Source organism: Magallana gigas, chromosome 10 (genome assembly GCF_963853765.1).
Source record: "Magallana gigas chromosome 10, xbMagGiga1.1, whole genome shotgun sequence".
NCBI lineage: Eukaryota > Metazoa > Mollusca > Bivalvia > Ostreida > Ostreidae > Magallana > Magallana gigas.
This window is the reverse complement of record NC_088862.1, coordinates 20,667,039-20,687,913: the sequence shown is the minus strand read 5'-3', so window position 1 is coordinate 20,687,913 and position 20,875 is coordinate 20,667,039. Positions and strand designations below refer to the sequence as shown.

General features: G+C 39.8%; 1 protein-coding gene and 1 long non-coding RNA gene across 3 annotated transcripts in view; both read left to right on the top strand.

Annotated features, from left to right (window-relative positions):
* LOC136271989 (S-adenosylmethionine synthase-like) overlaps positions 1 to 20,875 on the top strand; it is a 166,498-nt gene that overhangs the window by 47,560 nt on the left and 98,063 nt on the right. The gene's annotated exons all lie outside the window — the stretch shown is intronic.
* LOC136272028 (uncharacterized) lies at positions 2,838 to 14,959 on the top strand. 2 transcript variants are annotated; one of them, XR_010709897.1, is made up of 3 exons: positions 2,838 to 2,989; positions 12,765 to 12,938; positions 14,877 to 14,959. It is a non-coding gene; the product is annotated as an uncharacterized lncRNA (long non-coding RNA). The 2 variants fall into 2 exon arrangements; XR_010709898.1 differs by lacking the exon at positions 2,838 to 2,989 and adding an exon at positions 11,243 to 11,436.

Sequence of the window (20,875 nt, the reverse complement as noted above, 5' to 3'; positions counted from 1 at the left end):
TGAATCTGAGCCATAGGTTTCGGATGCTGGATGAGGTTTAGTTTTTTTTGTAACAGGTCACATGATTTATAGATGATAGCTTGCATAGTTGATTTAACTATATTATAAATGAAACGCAGAGGTTGCTTCAGATGCAGAGCCTGATCTCCATTATCAAGGATGCTAAAGAAATCTCCTACCTCACTTAAACCTGATTGATAGAAAGATGAGGTTGTTGTTAAATGATATAACACGATTCCTATGATAAAGTATTGTATGATATGAAACACTTTTGTTTAATATGATACAATATAATATCATATGTTATATTGTAAAAAGTTATATGATATGATATTGTATCAATTTTTTTGATATTTTATGATTTGATAGTGTATCATGATATTGTTTTGTATAGTATTGTATATTATGATACAATATTATATTGTATCATATGATATTGTATAATATGATATTGGTTTCTGCATGCAGAGTTACAATTATATCAAGCTGAACTGTATTATATGATATTGTAATATTATATATTATCGTATCATACGATATTGTATAATATGATATTGGTTTATATAATATATTATTGTATCATATGATACAATATGTATGTATAATATTGTATTATATAATATTTTACTTTATCACATTATATTGTAATCATTTGATATGATACAATGTTATATCAAATTATATTGTATCATATGATACAATATCATATTATGTATCAAATATTATACAATATCATACAATACAATATATCATACTATATTATACAATATAATATCATATGTTTCAATGTTATGATGTATTATGTAATATGATATTGTATCATATAATACAATATTGTATTACGAGGGTCAATCAAAAAATACGAAGACTTTTGTCATAGTTATGTTACTTAACGTCGTATCATTACTAAATTTGGTAGACATAATTTAGCAATAGTTTCAAAGAATTTGCAAGGAAAAAAGTTCATTAATTTCTTTATTTCTAAGAATTATTTAGAATTTAATCCTGCAAAAATGAGGTCACGGCGCACGGTCAAAATTTGTGTTATGTCTACAATAAACCATATAATGTTGAAAGTAATATCTCTATTAATTGGGCATAAAACCAAATAATATTGAAACTTCAAATTTAGTATAGTCATGGTATTCTATGTACCAAATAATGAAGGGATATATTGTTTTGTCGAACAGATATTAGTAACTAAAGACAGATAGTCCTCTTTAGAGTTGACTAAAAACATCGACGTCGCTGGACGTCACGGCGCAACGTGAAGTACAAATAAAATGGATCTAACTCAGGAAAAAGCCGGTGCAAAAAATAAGTCAACAATTATATGCAAGTTTGTGTTTAACTGTAATAAATTTTGTGAGGGTGGCGGTCATTGTATTTTGAATATAAAACAGTCCGAAAGAGAGTAGAATATCTGTAAATATTTGGTCAAAAAATAAGTAACGTAAATCGACGTTCAGGGTTATCCTTACTGTAAACTAAGAAATACATGGTAAGAAAATGAAAACTTTAATGAACTAACTTATGATTCTCGAACAAATGTGTGCAAATAAGATGTTAAGTGGTTCAGTGCCATTTTAAATTGAATGGAGAAAGGCACAAGAGACTAAGCATGATATAAAGATGGAGTATATCTATAAACTGTGCATGTTTAATCTTGACGTCATGTTTTGAAAGTTACCGTGCGCCGTGGTGACAAAACATAATGTTTTTAAAAAGGGGTAACAAAAATACCGTTTCATCAAATGGACTAAAACTTCGCATATCAATAACATAAGTGTCGGTGCAAAGATTAATCTGTTAAGTATGACTTTCATGAAAAACATATGATAGACAGCCACATTGTCTTCGTATTTTTTGATTGACCCTCGTATATATAATAATGTTGTATTATGTGATCAAATACAATAAGGTTTAACACAATATAATGTCATTTCATATTTACAATATCATCTTTGTTTATTACAGTATTTTATTGTATTATATGATATATATTGTAAGTATGATAGGATGCAATATTTAATTTTATATTATTATATTGATTAATATATGAACATATGATTATCATACAATTTTTTAACAGATGATATCTGATTTTGAGTCAAAACAGAATCCATGAATATCCAAGATCATAAAGTATGATTTTCATATAATATGATAAAGGTGGTCTCATAGGGGTGATGCCTCGTCTCGGTGAGCTTTGTAATCTGTGATTACCTATGTTTAGATTTTGGAAAATCCACAACATTTGATAAAGGCCAGGGCTCTACATTGTCCATTTGGACAAGTGACCAAGAATTTACTAGTCCAACTTTAACTTCACTTGTCCGAAAATTTTTCAATATTAAAGATCAAATATTGTCAACTTGAAAACTACAGTTCTGTATTACTAAAATAAAGTCATTTATTGATTATTCTTCATATAATTAATAACCTGACTTATCAAATGGAAACTTCAAATGTTCATACTTATAAAAGTAACAAAATTCTTTAATCCAAAAATTTAGAAACCTCTGACTGTTGATTGTATCCCCTACATATATGAATGGATCCTACATAAATGTTCATGCAACAAACAGTTGTACTACATGTATTTTAAAAATGAATACATGTACATATAAGCATACGTGAAAAGTGTTTGGTTTTTTTACAATAAATTTTCTAACTTTCAAATGATACATATGTGATTTTGTGTGTATTTTTCAAGCTTTTGTGGTGGGGAAGGGATAATTTTCATATTAATAATAGAATACCAGAATATGTATGGTAATAGCTGTATCTTTGCACACATTTTTTTTTTTTTCGCTTACAGATTTAATTAGTTTGGATTTCTTGTGTGTGTGGTGTTTGTGGAATCGTTTCCCGTACGGGCTATCTAATAGCCTGTGACGTCACATGGCGGGAACCCCTGCGCGAGCTAAAAGGGATTTGGACCCAATCGCCTTTCTAGAAGTTGACAGCAACGGATAGAGATGTACAGGTGAGTTCGGGGTAACCCACGGTTAATATCATAGGCAGTGTTAGGTATATAAACACCATATTGGCGCCCAACTCGTGGCCCTTAACTCACTGTATATATAAGACAGGAACAATTTTTTTCCCGCAAAGTGTCAAAGCTGTTTATTAGGCGTTTTTTTTTCTTCTGTAGATATACGGGTGTAGCCCCCATTTTGGGGGCCACCACATGCTTAGGATTGTAGGATTAATTTGTGAATTTATTTTCACCTCTGCATATTTTGTGCATAGTTTTTTCCATTTAAAGTTTTCATTCCATTGTTGATAGGTATAGTTTGTTGCATTTAGCATATAATTTGCATTTTCTCGCATAGTCTGTGTTGATTTTGACTTGGAAGGTTTTTGTGTATTGTACCATTCGCTCATCATGAATGTTTCATTTGAAGAGGCTTTGCAAGCCTTGTAGTGTAGCGGATAGTGGATGAAATATTTCACTTGTGGATACAAGCACCAAACTCGAATTCATGCGCAGAGTGTTCATATCTGAAATGAACATCAAATTATATCATACAACAAATTCTTCTTTATAATTTCACAGAAAATAAAAACATTACCCAGAAATATTCAAAATATCATGAAAACATTATGAAAAAAAGACGCCATTTTGAAATAAGAGGCGGCCATCTTGAAAATGACCAAAACTTGAATGGCCAACGATATTTTTTGATCAAGTAATGTTCAAGAAACCTTCATGCAAAATTTGGTGCTTGTATCCACAAGTGAAATATCTTGCTGAAATATTGACCTAAGCCGCTACACTATTGGAGTTAGACGACACTTTAACACCTGATGAGGAGCAGACATCTTGGCCCAGATACAGTAGGTGTTAGAACTCTGGGCAATATGGGTTACTGTGCTCCTAGCATTGTTAGGTTAGGTCAGGCTGCCGGCCCATCCCACTTTCCAGGAGGGCAGGCAGACTATCCCAAGTGTGGGAGGTTGGTTTGGCAGGGTACAGTAAGGGAGCCAGAGGTCAAGGTGGCACACTCTGTTGTGCCTGGACCAGCCAGTAGTATTCAGCCAGGGGTGTCCCCTGGCTCTTCGGTAAGATGCAGTTCACCAGTTTGTTATAGGGAATTTGTCCCACCTAGCGAATATGTAGGGGTCCCCATGTCACGTCTTTTCCATATGACCATTACCCGTAAGTGTGACCTAACTGTTAGGGATGTTCCTGTCATCCAAGGGCCTTAGGATACCATTGGAGTCACCCCGCTGCATCCGCCTAATGTTCAAGGGAACCTGAGACCCCACCTGCTAGACCTTGATCCCCCCATCACCCCGTCCCCCTCCAACTCCATGCCCGGTGGGCCTGTCAGACCCACATACCAGCCCACATCCCAGCCCTGTAGCTATTGCCCTACTAGTTCAACTAACCAACCCCAGGACCCTGCTAGTATAAACCAAGGGCAGCTTGTTGATTTGCCACATGCATCTCAAATTGTTGATTCTCAACCCCAAGCTTCACTTGCTCAGCCTAGCCCTGCCCCAGGGAATAGTAACTCCATGCCAGGTAGTAGGCCCCCTCATTGGGTGCCTCGCCATCCTTCCCCTGGGGGGGAGTACCTTGCCACTAGGGTCCAGGAGTCCTTGGTCCATACCTCACAGGGATACTTTGGTCTGCGCATGTGCACTGCTGTAACCCAGCCGGTCGCACCCAGCTGTTATTACCCAACACCTCAGCCCGGGGATGATCAGTATGTTACTGTGCAGGGGGGGACAATGTTGGGACTGCACCAGTATTTTACAGGTTATGCGGTCCCAACGCTTGAGGCCTCCTCCCAGCCTTACAGTCCTGAGGGAGAGGGAAGTAGAATAGCACAAGTCCAGCCACAGTATCATGAGCCCTTGTCTGGGGAACCCCATCTCCTGGGTGACCATTCATACATCCCAGTACCTCATGCATATGAGCCCCCCACTAGAGATGTACCTTCTAATGCAAGTCACGCGCGGAATCCCGCTGCGTCTTGCAGTCCCCCTGAATATGCACGGATATCCGCAGCGTCTCAGCATACCCATGAAGATGCGCGGTTATCCGCAGCGCCTCATCATCCCCATGAACATGTGCGGTTATCCGCAGCGCCTCATCATCCCCATGAGCACGCGCGGTTATCCGCAGCATCTCGCCATGCCCCGGAGTTTTCGCAGACGCCCATTGCGACCTATGCCTCATCTGGAGATGTGCAGCTGCCTGTGGTGCGGTACAATCCTCAAGACTATGCTGCACTACCAGCCAGTTCCAGCCACCCGACCGTCCGGAATAGACCTAGATATAAGGATCTCCGCTATGATGGCAAGTGCAACTTGAAAGCCTTCCTTCATAAATTTGTTCGCCAACAGTGGAATGAGACCGAGCAACATGATCAATTCTGTTTCTTTCTGGAGGGCCCGGCCATTGAGTATTACACTTTGATGCTGGAGACTACCCCCGCCTGAGGTTCAGCGAAATACTCAGGAAGTTTGACAAGCGCTTTGGCTCATCAGCACCAGACCTCACTCATCAACTTAATTTTCAATCGGCGACACAGAATAGTGGTGAATCCCTGCGACAGTGGTCTGACTGAGTGCTCACCTTGGCTACTCGTGCATTCCCCCAGCTACCGGATGTTCATGCCCAGGCTATACCTCGTCTGTGTTATGGAGCGGAGGACCGGGAGGCGGGTTTGTACACTTTGGATGGCCAACCCAAGACTATGGAGGAAGCTGTCGACCACATGCAGTACTTCCAGCATTCGCGTCAGAGCAGACCCCCCAAGCCTAAGCGGGAGGCGGTTAGGTCCATGGCGGATAAGGACAAGGTATCTGTAGATAGCCAGAAGGATGGTGAAGGGGAGAGTGAGATTAAGGAACTCAGGAGCCGATGCAGCAGTTTGAGAATTGAGGGAGAGTGGCAGGGCCCCAGCAGACCCGATGCCTCCGTCGCCGCCACCTCCTCCACTAGGAGGGCCGGGGGCAGCCAGAGCTAGCCAATGTTTTAAAGAGGACATGCAGAGTGTGAAGCCAGAGTTTGGTCAGTCAGGGGAAACCCGTCTTGAGCATTCCAAGCAGGGTGGTGGATTTGGAGTGCGTGTCAGGAATCAGCTCATAACTGAACCATTTCCTGAGGAGGAGCTGCTGACTGAAGAGGAGGAATCTCCGGTTCCTAGTGATGAGATCCTGACTCCAGAAGACCACAGTCTGAAGCTGCAGGAGCCACCGAGGGAGGATATGACCTCAGAGTCTGGGCCCCATGAAAACAGCGAGGATAAAAGTAGGATGCCTTTAAACCCACAGGCAGTCCCTATGGAGGGGGAGTTGTGTGTCACAGAAAGCCAGCATTGCCCATGGACTGCATTTACCATAAAGCTGAGGATCCAGGGAGCCCCCATTGAAGCTGTGGTGGATACTGGGGCAGAAGTGAGTGTACTTGGGAGGAAGTTCTATGACAATTTGGAGTCAAAGCCCCCCATTAAGAGACAGGTCACTTTGCTGCAAGCCGGAAATGAAGCCCATCTCCAGAAATTTGTTGCCGGCCCATTTGACCTTGGTGTAGGCCAGCACACTCATCAGGTGGATCTTTATGTGGCCCCTCTTAAGGACAGGATGTTGTTGGTAGTGATTTCCAGTCATCGATTATGATCGAAAATTGATCGATTGTTATTGCATTCTAAGCGCTCGATCATAAAAGGTTTCATTACGAATAATCAGTTAAGGATTTTTTCCCTTTCAACAAGCACATATCATAAACAGAATATTCTAAACGCGAACTATCCATACCCTAAAAAGGTGCGTGGTCTGAAAATGGCTGACATGTCAGACGAGCTCGATATTCTTATCGCACATAGCACATTCTAGAATTTGGACGCATTTTGGTTTCAAGAAAATTAATGTTGGACTGCCTACAAAGGAAAATCTTTTGAATATAGTTTTTTTATCGCTAGAAATACTAAGTAAATCAAATTACAAAAGCCTAGTAATGAGTCTGTTCATTGTAACTTGTTTATTTACATTTATTTTGCACTACACTATAAAATATAAAAATTTCCGATTATAATTGATGATTAATTAGTTAAGGGAAACTGATTATCGATAATGAAAATCTCACCGATTCCCATCACTAGTTGTTGGGAATTGACATCCTATGGGAACACAAGGCTAAGATGGACTGGAGCTCGGGGTGATAAACTTGTGTGGGGAAGAGATGCAGATGACCTATGGTAGAGGTGAGACGGAGAGCGTTGCTTGCATGACGCTAGTGCGTGAGGTCTGCATTTGTGCCGGCTGCAAGCTGGACAGGAGTCTGTCTGAATTCATGACCATTCTGGGGATAGAGAAAGTGTCAGAGGCTTTGCTTATGCCCCATACTTACCTTGCCGCTGGAGATGCCTTCGTTGCTTGCCTGGTGAACGCTTTGGAAATTACTCTGAAGGAGGGGAGCTTCCTGGGAGAGGTAGTTGAGGCTCATTTGCCTGCGCCCTACCCTAGGAGAGCGGCCTGGAGTTAAGCTGTGTGTGAGCCTGGGGGATCTCACCCTAAGGTGCCCACCCATTTGCAGGACCTGCTAGAATGATCCTCGGCGCATCTCAAGAATATGCTGGACGCTGGGGTGATTCAGCCCTCTATGTCTGAGTGGGCGTCAGCGCTGGTGCTCATCGGTAAGAAGGATGGGCAAGTCCGATGGTGCCTGGACTACCGCAGGCTGAACAACGTTACAAGGAAGGATGTATTTCCTCTCCCATTGATCGACGAGTGTTTCAAAACTTTGTTAGGGAACATTTGGTTTTCCAAGCTGGATGGGAACTCTGCCTTCCATCAAGTTATGTTAAGACCTAAGGACCGGAAGAAGACTGCCTTCGTCACCCGATATGGCCTGTTTGAGTTCCGGCATATGGGTTTCGGCTTGTGTAACGCCCCAGCAACCTTTTTCCGAGCCATGAACTTAGTTCTGTGGGGGCTCACATGGAGCATAGTCCTGGCATTTCTGGACTATGCCTTAGTGCTTAGGCGCGACTTTGAGGATCACCTAGCCAATCTGAGGACAGTGTTTCAGCGCTGATGAGTGGGGGATGAGTACATAGAGGCTGTAAAGGACTGGACGACGCCTACCACTGTGTTGAGCGGTTCCTCAGCTTTGCCAACTACCACAGGGGGTTCATTGCCGGCTTTGCCCAGATTGCCCAACCGTTGTACAGTGTCACTGGGAAGAAACCTTGTTTATGAGGACCACAGCAGCGGACTGCTGTTGCGGCCCTCCGGAAAGTTCTCACTTCACCCCCAATCTTAGCCCTCCCTACTGCAGAGGACGAGTTTGTACTGGACACTGACGCGTCAGCGGAGGCGATAGGTGCTGAGCTCTCACAGATCCAGGAGGGGCAAGAAAAGCTGATAGCCTAAGGTAGTCTCAGCCTGTTAGCAGAACAGAGGAGGAATTGCACTACCTGGAAGGAGCTCCTAGCAATTATCAGATTCACGCACATGTACAGACATTACTTGCTTGGCCGTATATTTGTCGTTTGCACACATCACCATAGCCTTATTTAGTTGCTCAACTTCAAGTACCCCTCAAGATCAGCTTGCTCGCTGGCTCGAGGAGCTTAGTCAGTACGATATGGTGATCCAACATAGACCAGAAAGGCACCATGTGAACGCTGATGCACTGTACAGACCGCCACCCCCATCCAGGTGTAGGGGGGTGGATTTCACCGTTAACTTTAGTGATTTGCCTTGTGGTGGCTGCCTTAAGTGTACTAGAGCCCGCCAGTTCTGGATTGCTTTTGCGGATGAAGTTGACGATATGGTCCCTCTAGCTAGGCCTGGTAGTTGGACATATTCCCCCTTGTTGGGGGAAGAATCTAGCCTTACGAAGGATCAGAGCCCCATTATTGTTGACCGAGAATAAGCCCGGCCCTCTATCAGCGAGGCAGCTCTGGGCAATGTCTCCAAGAAGCTTATGGGCCGGATCCGTGAAGACAACTGTGAGGGTAAGAGCAGTCCAAATGGCCCATGCCAGTCTCAGATCCAAATAAATCATTACCCCCAGTTTCACCTGTATCATAGGAATTTCCTTGGAAGGCTTGGTTGGACCGCCTTCCTTGGTGGGCCTCACCCCCGAGGAGATGAGCCGTAGCCAGTAAAGTGACCCAGGAAGACAAACTGTTCCTAGCCAGTCCAGCTGTCAAACATTACTATATCAACAGGATTTTGTTGCAGTTGGACAACGACAGGGTCCTTTGGAAAGAGACAGAGGAGGGGGGAGAGAAAAGGAAAGTTCTGGTCGTCCCCATAGAGCTGAGGAGAGAGGTTCTGCGACTCTGCTACGATATACCAGCGGCTGGACATCAAGGGATCGAGCACACCAAGGCCTGGATGAGATTGCATTTATATTGGTACGGGATGATGTGGGGGGCCGAGAGGTTTGTTAGCACTTGTGGCCCCTGCAGTAGAAATAAGCGCCCACAGTGCCACGCCAGGGCAGAAATGATTAAGTATCATGCCGGGGCACCCATGGAGAGGGTGCACCTTGACTTCCTTGGACCGCGCCCTAAGACTCCAAAGGGGAATGAGTATGTCCTAGTCATGGTGGACCAATTTACTAAGTGGGTGGATTGTGTCCCCCTCCCCTCCCAGACAGCTGAGGTTACTGCCAAAGCGGCAGTGGACGAATTCTTTGTTAGGTTCGGCTGCCCCCTTGAGATATTTACAGATCAGGGGCGCAACTTTGAAAGTAAGTTGTTTACTGCTGTGTGTGACCTCCTCTGAATACTTAAGGCCCCCACCACCCCCTACCGTCCGTCTGCCAATGGACAGGTGGAGCGCTACAATAGAACCCTTATGGATGCGGTAAGGTGTTATATTGATAAGGCCCAAGACTGTTGGGACGAGCATCTGGCCCAGATAGCAGGGGCCTTCCGCTCTGCAGACAATCCTAATTCAAGGTTCATCGCCAACAAACTCATGCTTTGTAGAGAGGTCAATACGCCAGCTAGCCTGATGTACAGGTCCCCCCTGCAGGAGGGCCCTGCAGATATCGAGACGTATGTGAGGGACCTTGAAGACAAAATACTGACTGGTCACGAGACAGCCAGGAAGCGCCTGCACACCTCTGAGGAGAGATAAAAAGAGATTATAACATCAAGGCCGCTACCCGCCCCTTTGAAGAAGGAGATGTTGTGTATGAGCTGGACACCGCGACGGTGAAGGGGAAGTGTTGCAAGCGTAGCCCGTCCTGGAAGGGCCCTGGTATCATAGTCAAGAAGCTGACCCCCCACCTGTACCAAGTAAAGACCAAGTCAGCAGTCATTGTGGCCAATCACGACCGCTTGAAGAAGTGTGTTGACAGGGACATCCCCCCATGGCTCGTTCGGTTTAGGGAGAACTTTGAGAACTCTGAGAGTGCCAAGCAGGAGACCGGGAGCGTCTTGGCTTCCAGCCCCCCTGCAGGGGCGGCGGGTGCCTGCAAGCTTCCCGAATCCCCCTCAGGCAGCAGCCACGCCGAGGTCGGCCCTCAAAACACTCTCCTGCTGCCAGAGGGCCTCCTGACAGTTCTCCCAAGCCCCCCCAGACATCAGGGGCGTCCCCGTAACCAAAACCTAATGTAGCCTCCCCCACATGCCCCTCATTTCCGGGCCCATCTAATGAGATTGTGTTTGTACCTGTCGGCGCCCTGACGATGAGAAGTTAATGGTACAGTGACGAATGGTTTCACGGTCTGTGTGTGGGTGTCACCCCTGAGGAGGCCTCCACCTTTAAACAATTTGTGTGCCCAAACTGTGTTGGGGGGGGGGGGGGGGGGGGGCTTGTTATTCGTCTTGTTCTCCTTTACAGAAATTCTGACAGCGAAGAAGACTGCACCTCCTCCCGCCGGGAGTGGCGGAATGAGAGAACACCCATGGCACCATTGTGGCACGAATGCAACGCTGGGGCGCCTACCGAGCAGGCCGGCGGAGACAGGGGAGACCCGATGGCTGGCCCCCCTGTGGAGCCGCCATCACATCATGAGGAAGAGGAAGCATTGATGGCTGCCCCCGAGGGGCCACCACTGTCTTATGGAGCGTGTGCCAGGAGGCCATCCTGGCAAGCCAGTGACAAGAAGGGGGATCCCTACCCTGCGAAGAGCATGGAGCGTGGCAAGCTCCTAGCCCAAGTGGTCCAGCTCCACCCAGAGACGACCAGCTTCGCAGCAGGAGGAGATGATCGCCACTCTCTTCCTGCCCCTTTTCCAATTGTGCCGAAAGGACGAACAAGTTGAGGGATCATGTGACGCTCTCCCACCTTCACCCTGTGTTTAGGAGGTCCATGCCCTTGGGGGATGAAGCCACGGCTATGCGACTTAGAGTGTGCGAGTGGTTGGCTGACCAACTCCTTCGAAGTTTGGCCACGTTGACAGACCTGATCCAGAGTGTTCCCACCTTCAGGTTTTCAGGGAACCTGGCGCAGGTATCCCAGGCGACTTGCGAAGGCCAGTCTTTCAAATCTATTGTTTAGCTAATTAAATGTCAGCTATTGCTTAAGTAACTATAATAGATATTAAGTTTCCCTTTTTTTCATACGGAAAATACAAAGAAGTCACCATATGTTATGATATGGTACAAAAGAAAATTACATAATGGAGCAGGTGCCCTCTGATGATTATATCTTAGTTATTACTGGTTCTTACTTTAGTTTCTGTTCGTTTTCTTTTCATAGGTTGCAATGAAATTTGGTATACAGAAGTATCATAATATCTCGGTCAAGTTTGATTTTGGGTACGATCGAGCAATTTTTGACAGAGTTATGTCCCCATACACCCTTCGGGCCTGCAGCCTCAGGCTGTATGGAATACAACCCAGGATAAATCCTCATACCCCTTGATTGGACCTGGATAACTATAATAATATTGATTTTGTACTATACACTTTAATAAGTTCAAATGAGGTATAAATGGGGCGCGAGATAATTCAGAATTATAAAAAAATTTGTTGGTATTTTAAAAAATCTTCTCCTAAATAAATCCTTGGGTAGTGTAGATTAAAGTTTTTCAAATCATGGTCCCCGATGGTAGGATGGGGCCACCATGGGGGGATCAAATTTTACATGGGAATATATAGAGAAAATCTTTAAAAATCTCCTTCTTAAAAACTATTTGGCCAGAAAAGCTAAAACTTGTGTGGACGCATTCTCAGGTTGTTTAATCATGAACTTGTTGTTTCTGGTTGTAATGTTATGGTCTACTATAAATCTCAGCGAGATTCGTCAGGGCTGAAAAAATTTGACGGAAGTCTCTTAAAGGTATTACACAAGGATATAGCCAATCAAAATGTGTACTTAATCAATTGTAGTTCCATTCATATAGAGACAATTTCTTTTCTTTTGTTTCTTTTTTGGCACAATTTTTTTTAGGCCTACAGTATTAAATTTGGACTCATTTGCTAGGAAAATTATTACTTGAGTGGAATTGTCACACTAAATTAAATGGAACTGTTATTTACGGTGCCGAGTCTGTTTGTCAACATGTGGGTATATCCCTTTAACTATTTTTAGAATGTGTGTAGGACAACAAAGTAGTGCCTTTAAGCAAAATAGTTCCTATACTTTCAGAGTGTATTTACATTTATTGGGACATTTTAAATCAGAATGTGTGACACATGTAAGACAAGAGTATTTGCAATTTTAATAGCAAGTGTCAAAATTGAATTATTATTATCATTTGAAGGAAGGAATTGAAAATGTTTGATGTACACCCTTTCCCAAACTGTAAAATTCCCTACTTTTACTTTCATTTTCAGAGTTTTTCAATACACATGCATTTTGCCGGAAAATGAATCTGACTTCACACCACGAAATTTTAACAGGAAAAAGACAATTTGATGAGCTTTCATTCCAGAGGTCTCTCGTTGCTGAACGAAAATTCGGGCTGGAACATAAACATTACCGCCTATGGAAAATGGAGCTCCATGCTGGTAGGGCAAATTCGTTGTTTACTTGCAACTATGATGATAAACGTGTGTTTTTCTTTCGTACATCCTCTCATTTATGTGAACAAACTAAATTTCCAACAAGTTCAACAATTAAGTTTAATCATTTAGATAACAACTTCTATAGAAAAAAAAATCATCACTTGTTCATGTAAACCAAAAGTTTCTATCATTATTAGGAAATAAATATTATCATTATTTATAAAGAAGTTAACTATTTTTATTCAAGTAAATTGATGAAATGACCCTATAGGGCATTGATTTAGATGAAATTTAAAATTACTGATATGATTGTAGTGTTTTGGCAATTTTAAAATTGTTTGTAATATTGAATTTTCTTTTTTACATATTTTTACATAGTATGGTAATTATGGTAATGTTTTGAGAGTTTTTTAATTTTAACAAGCTCATCAAAGAAAATCATAGTCCTATGGGATCAATTTTCTGATATGGAGTTCCATTGTACCATAGGAGAAAGTGAGGAAAATTTGAAACAACTAATTGCATCTGTTTCAGGTGCTGGAGGAGGTTAACGTTTTAAGCTCACTTGAGCTGAAAGCTCTAGTGAGCTTTTCTGATCACTTTTTTTCTGGCGTCCGTCTGTCTGTCTGTCCGTCCATCCGTCCGTCTGTCTGTCTGTAAACTTTTTACATTTTTGACTTCTTCTCCGAAACCACTTGGCCAGTTTTAACCAAACTAGCCACAAAGCATCATCATTGGGTGAAGGGGATTCAAGTTTGTTAAAATGTGGGGCCCTGCTCTCTTTCAATGGGAGATCATTAGGATTTAATGAAATGTTGTTGATATTTTTCAAAAATCTTCTTCTCAGAAACCATTTGGCCAGGAAAGCTGAAACTTGTGTGGAAGCATCCTCAGATAGTGTAGATTCAAGCTTGTTCAAATCATTGCCCCTGGTGGTAAGGTGGGGCCACAATGGGAGGGGGGGGGGTTGGAGTTTTACATACAATATATAGAATCAATCTTTAAAATACTTCTTCTCAGCAACCAATCAGCCAGGAAATGTGAAACTTGTGTGAAAGCTTCCTCATGTAGTGTAGATTTAAAGTTGTGAAAATCATGACCCTCAGGGGTAGGGTGAGGCCACAATGGAGGGTTGTACTTTTACATAAGAGTAAAGTGTAAATATTTAAAATTTTCTTCTCAAAAATCATTTATTTAAAATTTACATAGCATAGGATTATAAAAAATAGAAAAAATTTTAAAATATCTTTTTCTAAAAACCACTTGCTTAGAAAAGCTGTATCTTTACTGAAAGCAACCTCTGATAATGTTCAAAAATCTTTCAAATCAAAATCTTGAGGAGTAGGGTGGGGCCACATTGGAATTCCAATTTCTTCGGAAATTGGATTTCTGAAAGTAAGGAACGGGGTGGGTCAGATGAATTTGATCGTATGTGAACTGGTAGAGTTTTAATTATAAGATATTTTAAAATATATACTGTATTGACTATAATTTTGCAAAATTAATTAGCTGCTATATGGTAAACAGTACATGTTCACAAGTGGCTGTAAAGGTGTATTATACCGGTAATAGCTCTCTGGAAAATTTTAATCAACCAACTTCAATAAGTGCGTCTGTATTGAACCGACATTCAGGACGTCATAAAGATGTATTTTATCATTAGGAATACAAAAACTAATGAAAATAATTTTTATACCATATAGATTTTCTAGAATTATAATTTTTATAGAATAAAAGCAAAGGGGGACAACTCTTCAAGAAAAGGGAAAGGTCATTGATAAGGACACGTTCCACTGTTACATGTTGATACTTATATATGAAAATTATGTCCAAGTATACTAATTACCATACTAAGTCCATACATATCTGTTATGATCCCAGATTCATTGAATCTGGGGCTATTATGGATCAAATACCTTAAATGAATGACAACTCTTGCAGGAAAGTGCACAAGGCCTCCAAATCCAAAATATGACTATGGAAGTTTTATTGCCCAGACATGTGATTGTCTAGAACCAATTGGATGATGTGTTATATAGAATATTCATATTGAGGTAAAATAATTTATGAAGGTATAATAATATATGATATTGTGTCAAACCACACATTAATATATGATATAATGATAAAGATTAAAAACTATGATTTTCATAGAATATGATGAGAGTGATCTCGTAAAGGTATTGCCCCATCTCAGTGAGTTCTATGTTTTGTACTGATGTTGATACAACCACTTTGGTCCCTATTTGCATTTCACGCGCAAAATCGTTGTTTATGCAAATTCTCCCCCTTAGCCAAGTTGGTTAGGGGGAGTTTCTCCCACATAGCAGCAGTGAAAGTTTAACAGGTATATATTTTGTAAACTTTCATCCTGTTTATTATATTTTAGAACTGCCATGTCTTCTAAGAGAAACTCCATTCTTTGATGACTGATGGAAAAGCCTCATCACTTCCTTTGCTAAAGAACTTGTTATCTTAATCACTAGCCATTAATCAGTGACCACCGTTATCAAAGCTCCCAGGTACATTATGGAAGTCTCTTCTGGCACCATTTTTTTTTTTTGCAGTCCCTGACTTTGTCTTAGAATTGAAATTATTAACTTTTGCTATTTAATTCCTTTAGTAGACTTCTTGTTTTCGTAATTAATTCTATTAATTAATGTTGAATTGGTACTCAAGTTCAAACATTTCAGATTTAATTTAATTTAATTTTTTTTCTCAACATTTCACTGATTCAATTTTATTGGACATTAAATTATTTACTATACAGAAGATGAATTTTAAAAGACATTTTCTCCAGAGTTCAGCAATATTTTAAGAGTAGATCAGAATACTTTTTCATCCCTTAGAGCCAGAAGTAGATTTCTTACACTAGCATACTGTAAATTCCTAATTAAATGTGAGAAATTGATATCTGCATAAAATCGTGAGGAGCACATCTTGCGGAATTTCATTTTCATTTTTCGTATGAATGTAGATAATTAGAAATCAGGATACAAATTTGCTGTTTCATATTTCATATTCTAGTGTCTTAATAAAAAACAATTGAATCACAGAATTAAGTACTTGCATAAAATATGGAATCTACAGTATGACATTTATAAATAATTGATAAATATTTTCTGCAAATTTCATTTAATTTCATAAAATTTGAGTTGACTTCTTAAAGGTTTTTAGCAAGGAAATAGCCAATCAAAATAAACTTTGTTAATTACAGTTATTAGTCATTCCGTATATATGTATATAGTCACAATTTCTTTTTATATCTTACCTTCTGCTGAATTGTAAAGAAATCATTGGCTAACAGCAGTCACGTGGAGACCGTGTATATTCCATACACAGTCAGAACAAAATATATCTTCCCTTTGAGGATTATGACATCATTCTTAGAGTATTGTGACGTCAGGTTTTGTAACCAGATTGAAACTTGTAACTTTGTTATAAGACGCTGGATTTTCAGTGTTGAATTAATTTTATGTCATTAACACAAAGGCAGTCGGTACGATATAATCATTACATAGTCATGTAGTGACCGGGTATGGGATGATACCTGGTTAGTAAATTTGCCTCACCAGGTATGAAATTTACTAACCAGGTATTATCCCGTTCCCGGTCACTACATGACTATTAACTAATAATACCCCCGCTCGGAAGGAGAGGGGGTAAACTGTTTACCCTTGTGTGTCTATCTGTCCTTCTCTGTGTATGTCCATATTATTAACAATTTTTTTTATCGCAGATGCTTGAAATTTTAACACACCTTTTGCTTAGGCATGCCTTATGGTGGGATTCATTTTTGTACTAATGAGATGTCAACTTCCTGTTAAATGACACCTTTATTTATTTGTAGCCTTACATTTCAAACAAATAGTCATCAGAGATTTCTCAGCAACTATTCATCAGAGCTGCTTGAAATTTTATCACACTCTTTTTTTAGACATGCTATATGGTATGATTTGGGTTTTTGTTTTACAAAACAAACATCAACCTCCTGTTAAAATGATGACTTTGCCTTTATGTATTTTCACATTAGAGCCGGGTATCACTAGGGGTTATCACAGATATCTCGTTTCTTTTTATGGTATCTTATCTTAGTAGTATTGATTCTGGACTTATTTGCTAGGAAAACTATCACTTTAGTGGAATGATCACATTGAATTTAATGGAACTATTTTTTTTTTAGACACGCATAATGATACAACTTCCTGGATGGTGTTGAGTTTGTTTTTCAACCTGTGAAACCCATTTGTTTTTAGGGGTGGGTATGCTTATATTTAATTTTCTCTCTTAGAAACCAAGCAAGTCATTATTTTCCTGGTCTCAAGTTAGTCTCAAAGCATTTAACAGTAAATTCTATTTCATTTATAATACTCTGAGAGTTTAGTTAATGAACTAAGGCCACATAAAGTTGAAATAATGGTTCTCGGGTCAACTTTTCTAGAAATGGGTGTGAGAGGGAAGCATTTTTTCCCTTTTTATTATTGATGAAATAGATGAGGGAGGCTTTTTTTTATAATCATCGCCCATCTTGGGTTCCAAAAGCGTATGTTTTATAAAACTGTTAAAATACAGGTTTCGTTGATGCCACTTATTCGTTTCCATCACGATGTAGCTCATTTGTGGTCTTGCCTAAGTCTACAGAGACCGGAATACTTAGAGTATCCATCCTTTTTTAATGATTTCATGTCTTTGTAAAGGTGTAAGAAATTATAACCCTCCAATTACCCTCCCTTCATTTTCATGGATGGGAAAATCACTCAACGAAACCGGGTCTAATTTGTTCTGTCCTAGCTTTTTTAATGAAACTTCTTATCTGAATTTCTACTACTTATACCTCATCTCAAAGTTTGTTAATTTTAAACATAAAATTCTATAGGATTTGAAATTTGATTTGGTTTGAAATGTGTCAATTTTACACATTTTTTTCAATTTTTTTTACTTTCTGCCCTAGGGAATTTTTTTCTGCTCCACATATAAAAGTTATCGCTACAAAGCATCAAATGGTCGAATAAAAAATACCTTTTACCTCTTGGTTTGTTCCAGGGGTCTTATCAAAGTTTATATTTCATGCCCAGTTGATGAATACCAGTGATATAGCTGTAAAGTTGCTCTCAGTGGACTATAGCAATTGACCAGTTCATATTAATAAATATAATGTTGCTCCCATATTGACAGTTTCAATATCCTGAGTACAGGTACATAGCTGTTGGGTTGCTCTCAGTGGAAAAAATAAATTGTGTCGGGTATGAATGAATCACTGTTTTGTTGCTCTTAGTATACCATAACATAATATGGTTTTCTTAGGTGAACATATGTTTAGCCTACTGTACTAAGGTGCAATGGTTATGTTCTTACCAGCAGGTTTATGAATAGACAAGTTATCTTTATGTATAGATGTTGTGTTGCTCTCAGAAGACTACCAATTGCCTTAGGTACCACTATTGATGTTAAGTTTCTCTCAGTGACATTATCAATAGACAAAAAATACTAATGTGTAGCTGTTTTATTTCACTCAATAGACCGTATTCATAGGTCAGTGTACTGATTAATACCAGGTAAATAGGTGCTAAGTTGTTGGGTTGCTCTCAGTGGAAAGTATGAATTTTGTCGGGTACGAATGTATGACTGTTTTGTTGTTCTTAGTAAACTGTACCAATAGCATTGGATATTTGGTATCAACTGCATCATCATTTGCCTTGAGTACTGTTATAAAACTGGATTGTACAACTGTTCAGTTGCTTTCAGTATAGCTACCAATTGGTTTGGATCTTTAGAATAATGTTGTGTTGGTCTCAGTTGACCATATCGATGGCTTAGGGTTCTGATGTATTACTAATATGTTGCTCTCAAAGGACAATGTGAATCGTATTGTGTAACATATGTGTAACTTACGTGTTGCTCTGATTAGACGGTATCAATTGCCTGAGTTACTATTGTACAATTGGTAGCTTTTCCAATGACATTTGATCAAAAGGCTAGATTACTTATTGAAAACTGTTGTGTTAATCCTAGTGAACTGTATCATTGCCTAAGATGTTATTATGAAATGCCATGTTGGTCTCATTGGATGATAGGAATTTGTTTATAGTGATTCACATCAATAGCCTAGTGTACTATTGCACAATTATTATGTTTCTCTCAGAGGACCTTATGAATAAGCTAGGGTATCATGCATAAGATAATATGGTTTTCTTAGGTGAACATATGTTTAGCCTACTGTACTAAGATGCAATGGTTATGTTCTTACCAGAAAGTTTATGAATAGACAAGTTATATTAATGTATAGATGTTGTGTTACTCTCAGAAGACTACCAATTGCCTTAGGTACCACTATTGATGTTAAGTTTCTCTCAGAGACATTATCAATAGACAAAAAATAGTAATGTGTTTTATTTCACTCAATAGACCATATTCATAAGGCAGTGTACTGAATAATACCAGGTAAATAGGTGCAAAGTTGTTGGGTTGCTCTCAGTGGAAAGTTTGAATTGTGTCGGGTACGAATGAATGACTGTTTTGTTGTTCTTAATGGACCGTACCATTAGCATTGGATACTTGGTATCAACAGCATCATCATTTGCCTTGAGTACTGTTATAAAACTGGATTGTACAACTGTTCAGTTGCTTTCATTATAGCTACCAATTGGTTTGGTTCTTTAGAATAATGTTGTGTTGGTCTCAGTTGACCATATCGATGGCTTAGGGTTCTGATGTATTACTAATATGTTGCTCTCAAAGGACAATGTGAATCGTATTGTGTAACATATGTGTAACTTACGTGTTGCTCTGATTAGACGGTATCAATTGCCTGAGTTACTGTTGTACAATTGGTAGCTCTTCCAATGACATTTGATCAAAAGGCTAGATTACTTATTGAAAACTGTTGTGTTAATCCTAGTGAACTGTATCATTGCCTAAGATGTTATTATGAAATGCCATGTTGGTCTCATTGGATGATAGGAATTTGTTCCTAGTGATTCACATCAATAGCCTGGTATACTATTGTACAATTATTATGTTTCTCTCAGAGGACCTTATGAATAAGCTAGGGTATCATGCATAAGATAATATGGTTTTCTTAGGTGAACATATGTTTAGCCTACTGTACTAAGGTGCAATGGTTATGTTCTTACCAGAAGGTTTATGAATAGACAAGTTATATTAATGAATAGATGATGTGTTGCTCTCAGAAGACTACCAATTGCCTTAGGTACCACTATTGATGTTAAGTTTCTCTCAGTGACATTATCAATAGACAAAAAATACTAATGTGTAGCTGTTTTATTTCACTCAGTAGTCCGTATTCGTAGGTCAGTGTACTGATTAATACCAGGTAAATATGTGCTAAGTTGTTGGGTTGCTCTCAGTGGAAAGTATGAATTGTGTCGGGTACTAATGTATGACTGTTTTGTTGTTTTTAGTAGACCGTGCCAATAGCATTGGATACTTGGTATCAACTGCATCATCATTTGCCTTGAGTATTGTTATAAAACTGGATTGTACAACTGTTCAGTTGCTTTCAGTATAGCTACCAATTGGTTTGGTTCTTTAGAATAATGTTGTGTTGGTCTCAGTTGACCATATCGATGGCTTAGGGTTCTGATGTATTACTATTATGTTGCTCTCAAAGGACAGTGTGAATCGTATTGTGTAACATATGTGTATCTTACGTGTTGCTCTGATTAGACGGTATCAATTGCCTGAGTTACTGTTGTACAATTGGTAGCTCTTCCAATGACATTTGATCAAAAGGCTAGATTACTTATTGAAAACTGTTGTGTTAATCCTAGTGAACTGTATCATTGCCTAAGATGTTATTATGAAATGCCATGTTGGTCTCATTGGATGATAGGAATTTGTTCTTAGTGATTCACATCAATAGCCTAGTGTACTATTGTACAATTATTATGTCTTTCTCAGAGGACATTATCAATAAGCTA